Consider the following 14,017-nt stretch of genomic DNA (forward strand, 5'->3'; position numbering starts at 1 on the left):
CTAACCCTAACCCTAGCCCGAACGCTAACCCTAACCCTTCCCCGAAGCCTGACGCTCACCAGTCCCCTAATCCTAACCCGTACGCTGACACTAACCCGAGCCCTCACACGTACGCTCCCCCTAGAGCGTTGTCGAACCCTCACCTGGACCCTAAACCCTCCCCGTCCCCTAACCCTAAACCTAGCCCGAACCCTAACCCTAACCCTTCCCCGAAGCCTGACCCTCACCCGTCCCCTAATCCTAACCCGTACGCTGACACTAACCCGCGCCCTCACACGTATGCTCCCCCTACAGCGTTGTCGTACCCTCACCTGGACCCTAAACCGTCCCCGTCCCCTAAACCTAACCCTAGCCCGAACCCTAACCCTAACCCTTCCCCGAAGCCTGACCCTCAGCCGTCCCCTAATCTTAACTCGTACGCTGACACTAACCCGCGCCCTCACACGTACGCTCCCCCTAGAGCGTTGTCGTACCCTCACCTGGACCCTAAACCTTCCCCGTCCCCTAACCCTAACCCTAGCCCGAACCCTAACCCTAACCCTTCCCCGAAGCCTGACCCTCAGCCGTCCCCTAATCCTAACCCGTACGCTGACACTAACCTGCGCCCTCACACGTACGCTCCCCCTAGAGCGTTGTCGTACCCTCACCTGGACCCTAAACCTTCCCCGTCCCCTAACCCTAACCCTATCCCGAACCCTAACCCTAACACTTCCCCGAAGCCTGACCCTCACCCGTCCCCTAATCCTAAACCGTACGCTGACACTAACCCACGCCATCACACGTACGCTCCCCCTAGAGCATTGTCGTACCCTCACCTGGACCCTAAACCGTCCCCGTCCCCTAACCCTAACCCTAGCCCGAACCCTAACCCTAACCCTTCCCCGAAGCGTGACCCTCAGCCGTCCCCTAATCCTAACCCGTACGCTGACACTAACCCACGCCCTCACACGTACGCTCCCCCTACAGCGTTGTCGTACCCTCACCTGGACCCTAAACCCTCCCCGTCCCCTAACCCTAACCCTAGCCCGAACCCTAACCCTAACCCTTCCCCGAAGCCTGACCCTCACCCGTCCCATAATCCTAACCCGTACGCTGACACTAACCCGCGCCCTCACACGTACGCTCCGCCTAGAGCGTTGTCGTACCCTCACCTGGACCCTAAACCGTCCCCGTCCCCTAACCCTAACCCTAGCCCGAATCCTAACCCTAACACTTCGCCGAAGCCTGACCCTCACCCGTCCCCTAATCCTAACCCGTACGCTGACACTAACCCGCGCCCTCACACGTACGCTCCCCCTAGAGCGTTGTCGTACCCTCACCTGGACCCTAAACCGTCCCCGTCCCCTAACCCTAACCCTAGCCCGAACCCTAACCCTAACCCTTCCCCGAAGCCTGACCCTCACCCGTCCCCTAATCCTAACCCGTACGCTGACACTAACCGGCGCCCTCACACGTACGCTCCCCCTAGAGCGTTGTCGTGCCCTCACCTGGACCCTAAACCGTCCCCGTCCCCTAACCCTAACCCTAGCCCGAATCCTAACCCTAACACTTCGCCGAAGCCTGACCCTCACCCGTCCCCTAATCCTAACCCGTACGCTGACACTAACCCGCGCCCTCACACGTACGCTCCCCCTAGAGCGTTGTCGTACCCTCACCTGGACCCTAAACCGTCCCCGTCCCCTAACCCTAACCCTAGCCCGAACCCTAACCCTAACCCTTCCCCGAAGCCTGACCCTCACCCGTCCCCTAATCCTAACCCGTACGCTGACACTAAGCCGCGCCCTCACACGTACGCTCCCCCTAGAGCATTGTCGTACCCTCACCTGCACCCTAAACCGTCCCCGTCCCCTAACCCTAACCCTAGCCCGAACCCTAACCCTAACCCTTCCCCGAAGCCTGACCCTCAGCCGTCCCCTAATCCTAACCCGTACGCTGACACTAACCCGCGCCCTCACACGTACGCTCCCCCTAGAGCGTTGTCGTACCCTCACCTGGACCCTAAACCGTCCCCGTCCCCTAACCCTAACCCTAGCCCGAACCCTAACCCTAACCCTTCCCCGAAGCCTGACCCTCACCCGTCCCCTAATCCTAACCCGTACGCTGACACTAACCGGCGCCCTCACACGTACGCTCCCCCTAGAGCGTTGTCGTGCCCTCACCTGGACCCTAAACCGTCCCCGTCCCCTAACCCTAACCCTAGCCCGAACCCTAACCCTAACACTTCCCCGAAGCCTGACCCTCAGCCGTCCCCTAATCCTAACCCGTACGCTGACACTATCCCACGCCATCACACGTACGCTCCCCCTAGAGCATTGTCGAACCCTCACCTGGACCCTAAACCCTCCCCGTCCCCTAACCCTAACCCTAGCCCGAACCCTAACCCTAACCCTTCCCCGAAGCCTGACCCTCAGCCGTCCCCTAATCCTAACCCGTACGCTGACACTAACCCGCGCCCTCACACGTACGCTCCCCCTAGAGCGTTGTCGTACCCTCACCTGGACCCTAAACCGTCCCCGTCCCCTAACCCTAACCCTAGCCCGAACCCTAACCCTAACCCTTCCCCGAAGCCTGACCCTCACCCGTCCCCTAATCCTAACCCGTACGCTGACACTAACCCGCGCCCTGACACGTACGCTCCCCCTAGAGCGTTGTCGTACCCTCACCTGGACCCTAAACCGTCCCCGTCCCCTAACCCTAACCCTAGCCCGAACCCTAACCCTAACCCTTCCCCGAAGCCTGAACCTCAGCCGTCCCCTAATCCTAACCCGTACGCTGACACTAACCCGCGCCCTCACACGTACGCTCCCCCTAGAGCGTTTTCGTACCCTCACCTGGACCCTAAACCGTCCCCTTCCCCTAAACATAACCCTAGTCCGAACCCTAACCCTAACCCTTCCCGGAAGCCTTACCCTCACCAGTCCCCTAATCCTAACCCGTACGCTGACACTAACCCGCGCCCTCACATGTACGCTCCCCCTAGAGCGTTGTCTTACCCTCATCTGGACCCTAAACCGTCCCCATCCCCTAACCCTAACCCTAGCCCGAACGCTAACCCTAACCCTTCCCCGAAGCCTGACCCTCACCAGTCCCCTAATCCTAAACCGTACGCTGACACTAACCCGCGCCCTCACACGTAGGCTCCCCCTAGAGCGTTGTCGAACCCTCACCTGGACCCTAAACCCTCCCCGTCCCCTAACCCTAACCCTAGCCCGAACCCTAACCCTAACCCTTCCCCGAAGCCTGACCCTCACCCGTCCCCTAATCCTAACCCGTACGCTGACACTAACCCGCGCCCTCACACGTACGCTACCCCTAGAGCGTTGTCGTACCCTCACCTGGACCCTAAACCGTCCCCGTCCCCTAACCCTAACCCTAGGCCGAACCCTAACCCTAACCCGAACCCTAACCCTAACCCTTCCCCGAAGCCTGACCCTCAGCCGTCCCCTAATCTTAACCCGTACGCTGACACTAACCCGTGCCCTCACACGTACGCTCCCCCTAGAGCGTTGTCGTACCCTCACCTGGACCCTAAACCGTCCCCATCACCTAACCCTAACCCTAGCCCGAACCCTAAACCTAACCCTTCCCCGAAGCCTGACCCTCAGCCGTCCCCTAATCCTAACCCGTACGCTGACACTAACCCGCGACCTCACACGTACGCTCCCCCTACAGCGTTGTCGTACCCTCACCTGGACCCTAAACCGTCCCCGTCCCCTAACCCTAACCCTAGCCCGAACCCTAACCCTAACTCTTCCCCGAAGCCTGACCCTCACCCGTCCCCTAATCCTAACCGGTATGCTGACACTAACCCACGCCCTCACACGTACGCTCCCCCTAGAGCGTTGTCGTACCCTCACCTGGACCTTAAACCGTCCCCATCCCCTAACCCTAACCCTAGCCCGAAGCCTAACCCTAACCCTTCCCCGAAGCCTGACCCTCACCCGTCCCCTAATCCTAACCCGTACGCTGACACTAACCCGCGCCCTCACACGTACGCTCCCCCTAGAGCGTTGTCGTACCCTCACCTGGACCCTAAACCGTCCCCGTCCCCTAACCCTAACCCTAGCCCGAACCCTAACCCTAACCCTTCCCCGAAGCCTGACCCTCACCCGTCCCCTAATCCTAACCCGAACGCTGACACTAACCGGCGCCCTCACACGTACGCTCCCCCTAGAGCGTTGTCGTGCCCTCACTTGGACCCTAAACTGTCCCCGTCCCCTAACCCTAACCCTAGCCCAAACCCTAACCCTAACCCTTCCCCGAAGCCTGACCCTCACCGTCCCCTAATCCTAACCCGTACGCTGACACTAACCCGCGCCATCACACGTACGCTCCCCCTAGAGTGTTGTCGAACCCTCACCTGGAACCTAAACCCTCCCCGTCCCCTAACCCTAACCCTAGCCCGAACCCTAACCCTAACCCTTCCCCGAAGCCTGACCCTCACCCGTACCCTAATCCTAAACCGTACGCTGACACTAACCCGCGCCCTCACACGTACGCTCCCCCTAGAGCGTTGTCGTACACTCACCTGGACCCTAAACCGTCCCCGTCCCCTAACCCTAACCCTAGCCCGAACCCTAACCCTAACCCTTCCCCGAAGCCTGACCCTCACAAGTCCCCTAATCCTAACCCGTACGCTGACACTAAGCCGCGCCCTCACACGTACGCTCCCCCTAGAGCGTTGTCGTACCCTCACCTGGACCCTAAACCGTCCCCGTCCCCTAACCCTAACCCTAGCCCGAACCCTAACCCTAACCCTTCCCCGAAGCCTGACCCTCACCCGTCCCCTAATCCTAACCCGTACGCTGACACTAACCCGCGCCCTCACACGTACGCTCCCCCTAGAGCGTTGTCGTACCCTCACCTGGACCCTAAACCGTCCCCGTCCCCTAACCCTAACCCTAGCCCGAACCCTAACCCTAACCCTTCCCCGAAGCCTGACCCTCACCCGTCCCCTAATCCTAACCCGTACGCTGACACTAACCCGCGCCCTCACACGTACGCTCCCCCTAGAGCGTTGTCGTACCCTCACCTGGACCCTAAACCATCCCCGTCCCCTAACCCTAACCCTAGGCCGAACCCTAACCCTAACCCGAACCCTAACCCTAACCCTTCCCCGAAGCCTGACACTCAGCCGTCCCCTAATCTTAACCCGTACGCTGACACTAACCCGCGCCCTCACACGTACGCTCCCCCTAGAGCGTTGTCGTACCCTCACCTGGACCCTAAACCGTCCCCATCACCTAACCCTAACCCTAGCCCGAAACCTAACCCTAACCCTTCCCCGAAGCCTGACCCTCACCCGTCCCCTAATCCTAACCCGTACGCTGACACTAACCCGCGCCCTCACACGTACGCTCCCCCTAGAGCGTTGTCGTACCCTCACCTGGACCCTAAACCGTCCCCGTCCCCTAACCCTAACCCTAGCCCGAACCCTAACCCTAACCCTTCCCCGAAGCCTGACCCTCACCCGTCCCCTAATCCTAACCCATACGCTGACACTAACCGGCGCCCTCACACGTACGCTCCCCCTAGAGCGTTGTCGTGCCCTCACCTGGACCCTAAACCGTCCCCGTCCCCTAACCCTAACCCTAGCCCGAACCCTAACCCTAACCCTTGCCCGAAGCCTGACCCTCAGCCGTCCCCTAATCCTAACCCGTACGCTGACACTAACCCGCGCCATCACACGTACGCTCCCCCTAGAGCGTTGTCGAACCCTCACCTGGAACCTAAACCCTCCCCGTCCCCTAACCCTAACCCTAGCCCGAACCCTAACCCTAACCCTTCCCCGAAGCCTGACCCTCACCCGTCCCCTAATCCTAAACCGTACGCTGACACTAACCCACGCCCTCACACGTACGCTCCCCCTAGAGCGTTGTCGTACCCTCACCTGGACCCTAAACCGTCCCCGTCCCCTAACCCTAACCCTAGCCCGAACCCTAACCCTAACCCTTCCCCGAAGCCTGACCCTCACCCGTCCCCTAATCCTAACCCGTACGCTGACACTAACCCGCGCCCTCACACGTACGCTCCCCCTAGAGCGTTGTCGTACCCTCACCTGGACCCTAAACCGTCCCCGTCCCCTAACCCTAACCCTAGCCCAAACCCTAACCCTAACACTTCCCCGAAGCATTACCCTCACCCGTCCCCTAATCCTAACCCGTACGCTAACACTAACCCGTGCCCTCACACGTACGCTCACCCTAAAGCGTTGTCGTACCCTCACCTGGACACTAAACCGTCCCCGTCCCCTAACCCTAACCCTAGCCCGAACCCTAACCCTAACCCTTCCCCGAAGCCTTACACTCACCCGTCGCTAATCCTAAACCGTACGCTAACACTAACCCGTGCCCTCACATGTACGCTCACCCTAAACCGTTGTCGTACCCTCACCTGGACCCTAAACCGTACCCGTCCCCTAACCCTAACCCTAGACCGGACCCTAATCCTAACCCTTCCCCGAAGCCTGACCCTCAACCGTCCCCTAATCCTAACCCGTACGCTAACACTAACCCATGCCCTCACACGTACGCTCACCCTAAAGCATTGTCGTACCCTCACCTGGACCCTAAACCGTCCCCACCCCTAACCCTAACCCTAGCCCGAACCCTAACCCTAACCCTTCCCCGAAGCCTTACCCTCACCCGTACCCTAATCCTAACCCGTACGCTAACACTAACCCGTGCCCTCACACGTACGCTCACCCTAAAGCGTTGTCATACCCTCACCTGCACCCTAAACGGTCCCCGTCCCCTAACCCTAACCCTAGCCCAAACCCTAACCCTAACCCTTCCCCGAAGCCTTACCCTCACCCGTCTCCTACTCCTAACCCATACGCTAACTCTAAACCGTGCCCTCACACGTACGCTCCCCCTAAAGCGTTGTCGTACCCTCACCTGGACCCTAAACCGTCCCTGTCCCTTAACCCTAACCCTAGCCCGAACCCTAACCCTAAGCCTTCCCCGAAGCCTTACCCTCACCCGTCCCCTGATCCTAACCCGTACGCTAACTCTAACCCGTGCCCTCACACGTACGCTCACCCTAAAGCGTTGTCGTTCCTTCACCTGGACCCTAAACCGTCCCCGTCCCCTAAACCTAACCCTAGCCCGAACCCTAATCCTAACACTTCCCTGAAGCCTTACCCTCACCCGTCCCCTAATCCTAACCCGTACGCTGACACTAACCCGCGCCCTCACACGTACGCTCCCCCTAGAGCGTTGTCGTACCCTCACCTGGACCGTAAACCCTCCCCATCCCCTAACCCTAACCCTAGCCCGAACCCTAACCCTAACCCTTCCCCGAAGCCTGACCCTCAGCCGTCCCCTAATGTTAACCCGTACGCTGACACTAACCCGCGCCCTCACACGTACGCTCCCCCTAGAGCGTTGTCGTACCCTCACCTGGACCCTAAACCGTCCCCGTCCCCTAACCCTAACCCTAGCCCGAACCCTAACCCTAACCCTTCCCCGAAGCCTGACCCTCACAAGTCCCCTAATCCTAACCCGTACGCTGACACTAAGCCGCGCCCTCACACGTACGCTCCCCCTAGAGCGTTGTCGTACCCTCACCTGGACCCTAAACCGTCCCCGTCCCCTAACCCTAACCCTAGCCCGAACCCTAACCCTAACCCTTCCCCGAAGCCTGACCCTCACCCGTCCCCTAATCCTAACCCGTACGCTGACACTAACCCGCGCCCTCACACGTACGCTCCCCCTAGAGCGTTGTCGTACCCTCACCTGGACCCTAAACCGTCCCCGTCCCCTAACCCTAACCCTAGCCCGAACCCTAACCCTAACCCTTCCCCGAAGCCTGACCCTCACCCGTCCCCTAATCCTAACCCGTACGCTGACACTAACCCGCGCCCTCACACGTACGCTCCCCCTAGAGCGTTGTCGTACCCTCACCTGGACCCTAAACCATCCCCGTCCCCTAACCCTAACCCTAGGCCGAACCCTAACCCTAACCCGAACCCTAACCCTAACCCTTCCCCGAAGCCTGACACTCAGCCGTCCCCTAATCTTAACCCGTACGCTGACACTAACCCGCGCCCTCACACGTACGCTCCCCCTAGAGCGTTGTCGTACCCTCACCTGGACCCTAAACCGTCCCCATCACCTAACCCTAACCCTAGCCCGAAACCTAACCCTAACCCTTCCCCGAAGCCTGACCCTCACCCGTCCCCTAATCCTAACCCGTACGCTGACACTAACCCGCGCCCTCACACGTACGCTCCCCCTAGAGCGTTGTCGTACCCTCACCTGGACCCTAAACCGTCCCCGTCCCCTAACCCTAACCCTAGCCCGAACCCTAACCCTAACCCTTCCCCGAAGCCTGACCCTCACCCGTCCCCTAATCCTAACCCATACGCTGACACTAACCGGCGCCCTCACACGTACGCTCCCCCTAGAGCGTTGTCGTGCCCTCACCTGGACCCTAAACCGTCCCCGTCCCCTAACCCTAACCCTAGCCCGAACCCTAACCCTAACCCTTGCCCGAAGCCTGACCCTCAGCCGTCCCCTAATCCTAACCCGTACGCTGACACTAACCCGCGCCATCACACGTACGCTCCCCCTAGAGCGTTGTCGAACCCTCACCTGGAACCTAAACCCTCCCCGTCCCCTAACCCTAACCCTAGCCCGAACCCTAACCCTAACCCTTCCCCGAAGCCTGACCCTCACCCGTCCCCTAATCCTAAACCGTACGCTGACACTAACCCACGCCCTCACACGTACGCTCCCCCTAGAGCGTTGTCGTACCCTCACCTGGACCCTAAACCGTCCCCGTCCCCTAACCCTAACCCTAGCCCGAACCCTAACCCTAACCCTTCCCCGAAGCCTGACCCTCACCCGTCCCCTAATCCTAACCCGTACGCTGACACTAACCCGCGCCCTCACACGTACGCTCCCCCTAGAGCGTTGTCGTACCCTCACCTGGACCCTAAACCGTCCCCGTCCCCTAACCCTAACCCTAGCCCAAACCCTAACCCTAACACTTCCCCGAAGCATTACCCTCACCCGTCCCCTAATCCTAACCCGTACGCTAACACTAACCCGTGCCCTCACACGTACGCTCACCCTAAAGCGTTGTCGTACCCTCACCTGGACACTAAACCGTCCCCGTCCCCTAACCCTAACCCTAGCCCGAACCCTAACCCTAACCCTTCCCCGAAGCCTTACACTCACCCGTCGCTAATCCTAAACCGTACGCTAACACTAACCCGTGCCCTCACATGTACGCTCACCCTAAACCGTTGTCGTACCCTCACCTGGACCCTAAACCGTCCCCGTCCCCTAACCCTAACCCTAGACCGGACCCTAATCCTAACCCTTCCCCGAAGCCTGACCCTCAACCGTCCCCTAATCCTAACCCGTACGCTAACACTAACCCATGCCCTCACACGTACGCTCACCCTAAAGCATTGTCGTACCCTCACCTGGACCCTAAACCGTCCCCACCCCTAACCCTAACCCTAGCCCGAACCCTAACCCTAACCCTTCCCCGAAGCCTTACCCTCACCCGTACCCTAATCCTAACCCGTACGCTAACACTAACCCGTGCCCTCACACGTACGCTCACCCTAAAGCGTTGTCATACCCTCACCTGCACCCTAAACGGTCCCCGTCCCCTAACCCTAACCCTAGCCCAAACCCTAACCCTAACCCTTCCCCGAAGCCTTACCCTCACCCGTCTCCTACTCCTAACCCATACGCTAACTCTAAACCGTGCCCTCACACGTACGCTCCCCCTAAAGCGTTGTCGTACCCTCACCTGGACCCTAAACCGTCCCTGTCCCTTAACCCTAACCCTAGCCCGAACCCTAACCCTAAGCCTTCCCCGAAGCCTTACCCTCACCCGTCCCCTGATCCTAACCCGTACGCTAACACTAACCCGTGCCCTCACACGTACGCTCACCCTAAAGCGTTGTCGTTCCTTCACCTGGACCCTAAACCGTCCCCGTCCCCTAAACCTAACCCTAGCCCGAACCCTAATCCTAACACTTCCCTGAAGCCTTACCCTCACCCGTCCCCTAATCCTAACCCGTACGCTGACACTAACCCGCGCCCTCACACGTACGCTCCCCCTAGAGCGTTGTCGTACCCTCACCTGGACCGTAAACCCTCCCCATCCCCTAACCCTAACCCTAGCCCGAACCCTAACCCTAACCCTTCCCCGAAGCCTGACCCTCAGCCGTCCCCTAATGTTAACCCGTACGCTGACACTAACCCGCGCCCTCACACGTACGCTCCCCCTAGAGCGTTGTCGTACCCTCACCTGGACCCTAAACCGTCCCCGTCCCCTAAACCTAACCCTAGCCCGAACCCTAACCCTAACCCTTCCCCGAAGCCTGACCCTCACCCGTCCCCTAATCCTAACCCGTACGCTGACACTAACCCGCGCCCTCACACGTACGCTCCCCCTAGAGCATTGTCGTACCCTCACCTGGACCCTAAACCGTCCCCGTCCCCTAACCCTAACCCTAGCCCGAACCCTAACCCTAACCCTTCCCCGAAGCCTGACCCTCACCCGTCCCCTAATCCTAACCCGTACGCTGACACTAACCGGCGCCGTCACACGTACGCTCCCCCTAGAGCGTTGTCGTGCCCTCACCTGGACCCTAAACCGTCCCCGTCCCCTAACCCTAACCCTAGCCCGAACCCTAACCCTAACCCTTCCCCGAAGCCTGACCCTCAGCCGTCCGCTAATCCTAACCCGTACGCTGACACTAACCCGCGCCATCACACGTACGCTCCCCCTAGAGCGTTGTCGAACCCTCAACTGGACCCTAAACCCTCCCCGTCCCCTAACCCTAACCCTAGCCCGAACCCTAACCCTAACCCTTCCCCGAAGCGTGACCCTCAGCCGTCCCCTAATCCTAACCCGTACGCTGACACTAACCCGCGCCCTCACACGTACGCTCCCCCTACAGCGTTGTCGTACCCTCACCTGGACCCTAAACCCTCCCCGTCCCCTAACCCTAACCCTAGCCCGAACCCTAACCCTAACCCTTCCCCGAAGCCTGACCCTCACCCGTCCCCTAATCCTAAACCGTACGCTGACACTAACCCGCGCCCTCACATGTACGCTCCCCCTAGAGCGTTGTCGTACCCTCACCTGGACCCTAAACCGTCCCCGTCCCCTAACCCTAACCCTAGCCCGAACCCTAACCCTAACCCTTCCCCGAAGCCTGACCCTCACCCGTCCCCTAATCCTAACCCGTACGCTGACACTAACCCGCGCCCTCACACGTACGCTCCCCCTAGAGCGTTGTCGTACCCTCACCTGGACCCTAAACCGTCCCCGTCCCCTAACCCTAACCCTAGCCCGAACCCTAACCCTAACCCTTCCCCGAAGCCTGACCCTCACCCGTCCCCTAATCCTAACCCGTACGCTGACACTAACCCGCGCCCTCACACGTACGCTCCCCCTAGAGCGTTGTCGTGCCCTCACCTGGACCCTAAACCGTCCCCGTCCCCTAACCCTAACCCTAGCCCGAACCCTAACCCTAACCCTTCCCCGAAGCCTGAACCTCAGCCGTCCCCTAATCCTAACCCGTACGCTGACACTAACCCGCGCCCTCGCACGTACGCTCCCCCTAGAGCGTTTTCGTATCCTCATCTGGACCCTAAACCGTCCCCGTCCCCTAACCCTAACCCTAGTCCGAACCCTAACCCTAACCCTTCCCGGAAGCCTGACCCTCACCAGTCCCCTAATCCTAACCCGTACGCTGACACTAACCCGCGCCCTCACACGTACGCTCCCCCTAGAGCGTTGTCGTAATCTCACCTGGACCCTAAACCGTCCTCGTCCCCTAACCCTAACCCTAGCCCGAACGCTAACCCTAACCCTTCCCCGAAGCCTGACGCTCACCAGTCCCCTAATCCTAACCCGTACGCTGACACTAACCCGAGCCCTCACACGTACGCTCCCCCTAGAGCGTTGTCGAACCCTCACCTGGACCCTAAACCCTCCCCGTCCCCTAACCCTAAACCTAGCCCGAACCCTAACCCTAACCCTTCCCCGAAGCCTGACCCTCACCCGTCCCCTAATCCTAACCCGTACGCTGACACTAACCCGCGCCCTCACACGTATGCTCCCCCTACAGCGTTGTCGTACCCTCACCTGGACCCTAAACCGTCCCCGTCCCCTAACCCTAACCCTAGCCCGAACCCTAACCCTAACCCTTCCCCGAAGCCTGACCCTCAGCCGTCCCCTAATCTTAACTCGTACGCTGACACTAACCCGCGCCCTCACACGTACGCTCACCCTAAAGCATTGTCGTACCCTCACCTGGACCCTAAACCGTCCCCACCCCTAACCCTAACCCTAGCCCGAACCCTAACCCTAACCCTTCCCCGAAGCCTTACCCTCACCCGTACCCTAATCCTAACCCGTACGCTAACACTAACCCGTGCCCTCACACGTACGCTCACCCTAAAGCGTTGTCATACCCTCACCTGCACCCTAAACGGTCCCCGTCCCCTAACCCTAACCCTAGCCCAAACCCTAACCCTAACCCTTCCCCGAAGCCTTACCCTCACCCGTCTCCTACTCCTAACCCATACGCTAACTCTAAACCGTGCCCTCACACGTACGCTCCCCCTAAAGCGTTGTCGTACCCTCACCTGGACCCTAAACCGTCCCTGTCCCTTAACCCTAACCCTAGCCCGAACCCTAACCCTAAGCCTTCCCCGAAGCCTTACCCTCACCCGTCCCCTGATCCTAACCCGTACGCTAACACTAACCCGTGCCCTCACACGTACGCTCACCCTAAAGCGTTGTCGTTCCTTCACCTGGACCCTAAACCGTCCCCGTCCCCTAAACCTAACCCTAGCCCGAACCCTAATCCTAACACTTCCCTGAAGCCTTACCCTCACCCGTCCCCTAATCCTAACCCGTACGCTGACACTAACCCGCGCCCTCACACGTACGCTCCCCCTAGAGCGTTGTCGTACCCTCACCTGGACCGTAAACCCTCCCCATCCCCTAACCCTAACCCTAGCCCGAACCCTAACCCTAACCCTTCCCCGAAGCCTGACCCTCAGCCGTCCCCTAATGTTAACCCGTACGCTGACACTAACCCGCGCCCTCACACGTACGCTCCCCCTAGAGCGTTGTCGTACCCTCACCTGGACCCTAAACCGTCCCCGTCCCCTAAACCTAACCCTAGCCCGAACCCTAACCCTAACCCTTCCCCGAAGCCTGACCCTCACCCGTCCCCTAATCCTAACCCGTACGCTGACACTAACCCGCGCCCTCACACGTACGCTCCCCCTAGAGCATTGTCGTACCCTCACCTGGACCCTAAACCGTCCCCGTCCCCTAACCCTAACCCTAGCCCGAACCCTAACCCTAACCCTTCCCCGAAGCCTGACCCTCACCCGTCCCCTAATCCTAACCCGTACGCTGACACTAACCGGCGCCGTCACACGTACGCTCCCCCTAGAGCGTTGTCGTGCCCTCACCTGGACCCTAAACCGTCCCCGTCCCCTAACCCTAACCCTAGCCCGAACCCTAACCCTAACCCTTCCCCGAAGCCTGACCCTCAGCCGTCCGCTAATCCTAACCCGTACGCTGACACTAACCCGCGCCATCACACGTACGCTCCCCCTAGAGCGTTGTCGAACCCTCAACTGGACCCTAAACCCTCCCCGTCCCCTAACCCTAACCCTAGCCCGAACCCTAACCCTAACCCTTCCCCGAAGCGTGACCCTCAGCCGTCCCCTAATCCTAACCCGTACGCTGACACTAACCCGCGCCCTCACACGTACGCTCCCCCTACAGCGTTGTCGTACCCTCACCTGGACCCTAAACCCTCCCCGTCCCCTAACCCTAACCCTAGCCCGAACCCTAACCCTAACCCTTCCCCGAAGCCTGACCCTCACCCGTCCCCTAATCCTAAACCGTACGCTGACACTAACCCGCGCCCTCACATGTACGCTCCCCCTAGAGCGTTGTCGTACCCTCACCTGGACCCTAAACCGTTCCCGTCCCCTAACCCTAACCCTAGCCCGAACCC

This window comes from Globicephala melas, chromosome 6 (assembly GCF_963455315.2).
Source record: "Globicephala melas chromosome 6, mGloMel1.2, whole genome shotgun sequence".
NCBI lineage: Eukaryota > Metazoa > Chordata > Mammalia > Artiodactyla > Delphinidae > Globicephala > Globicephala melas.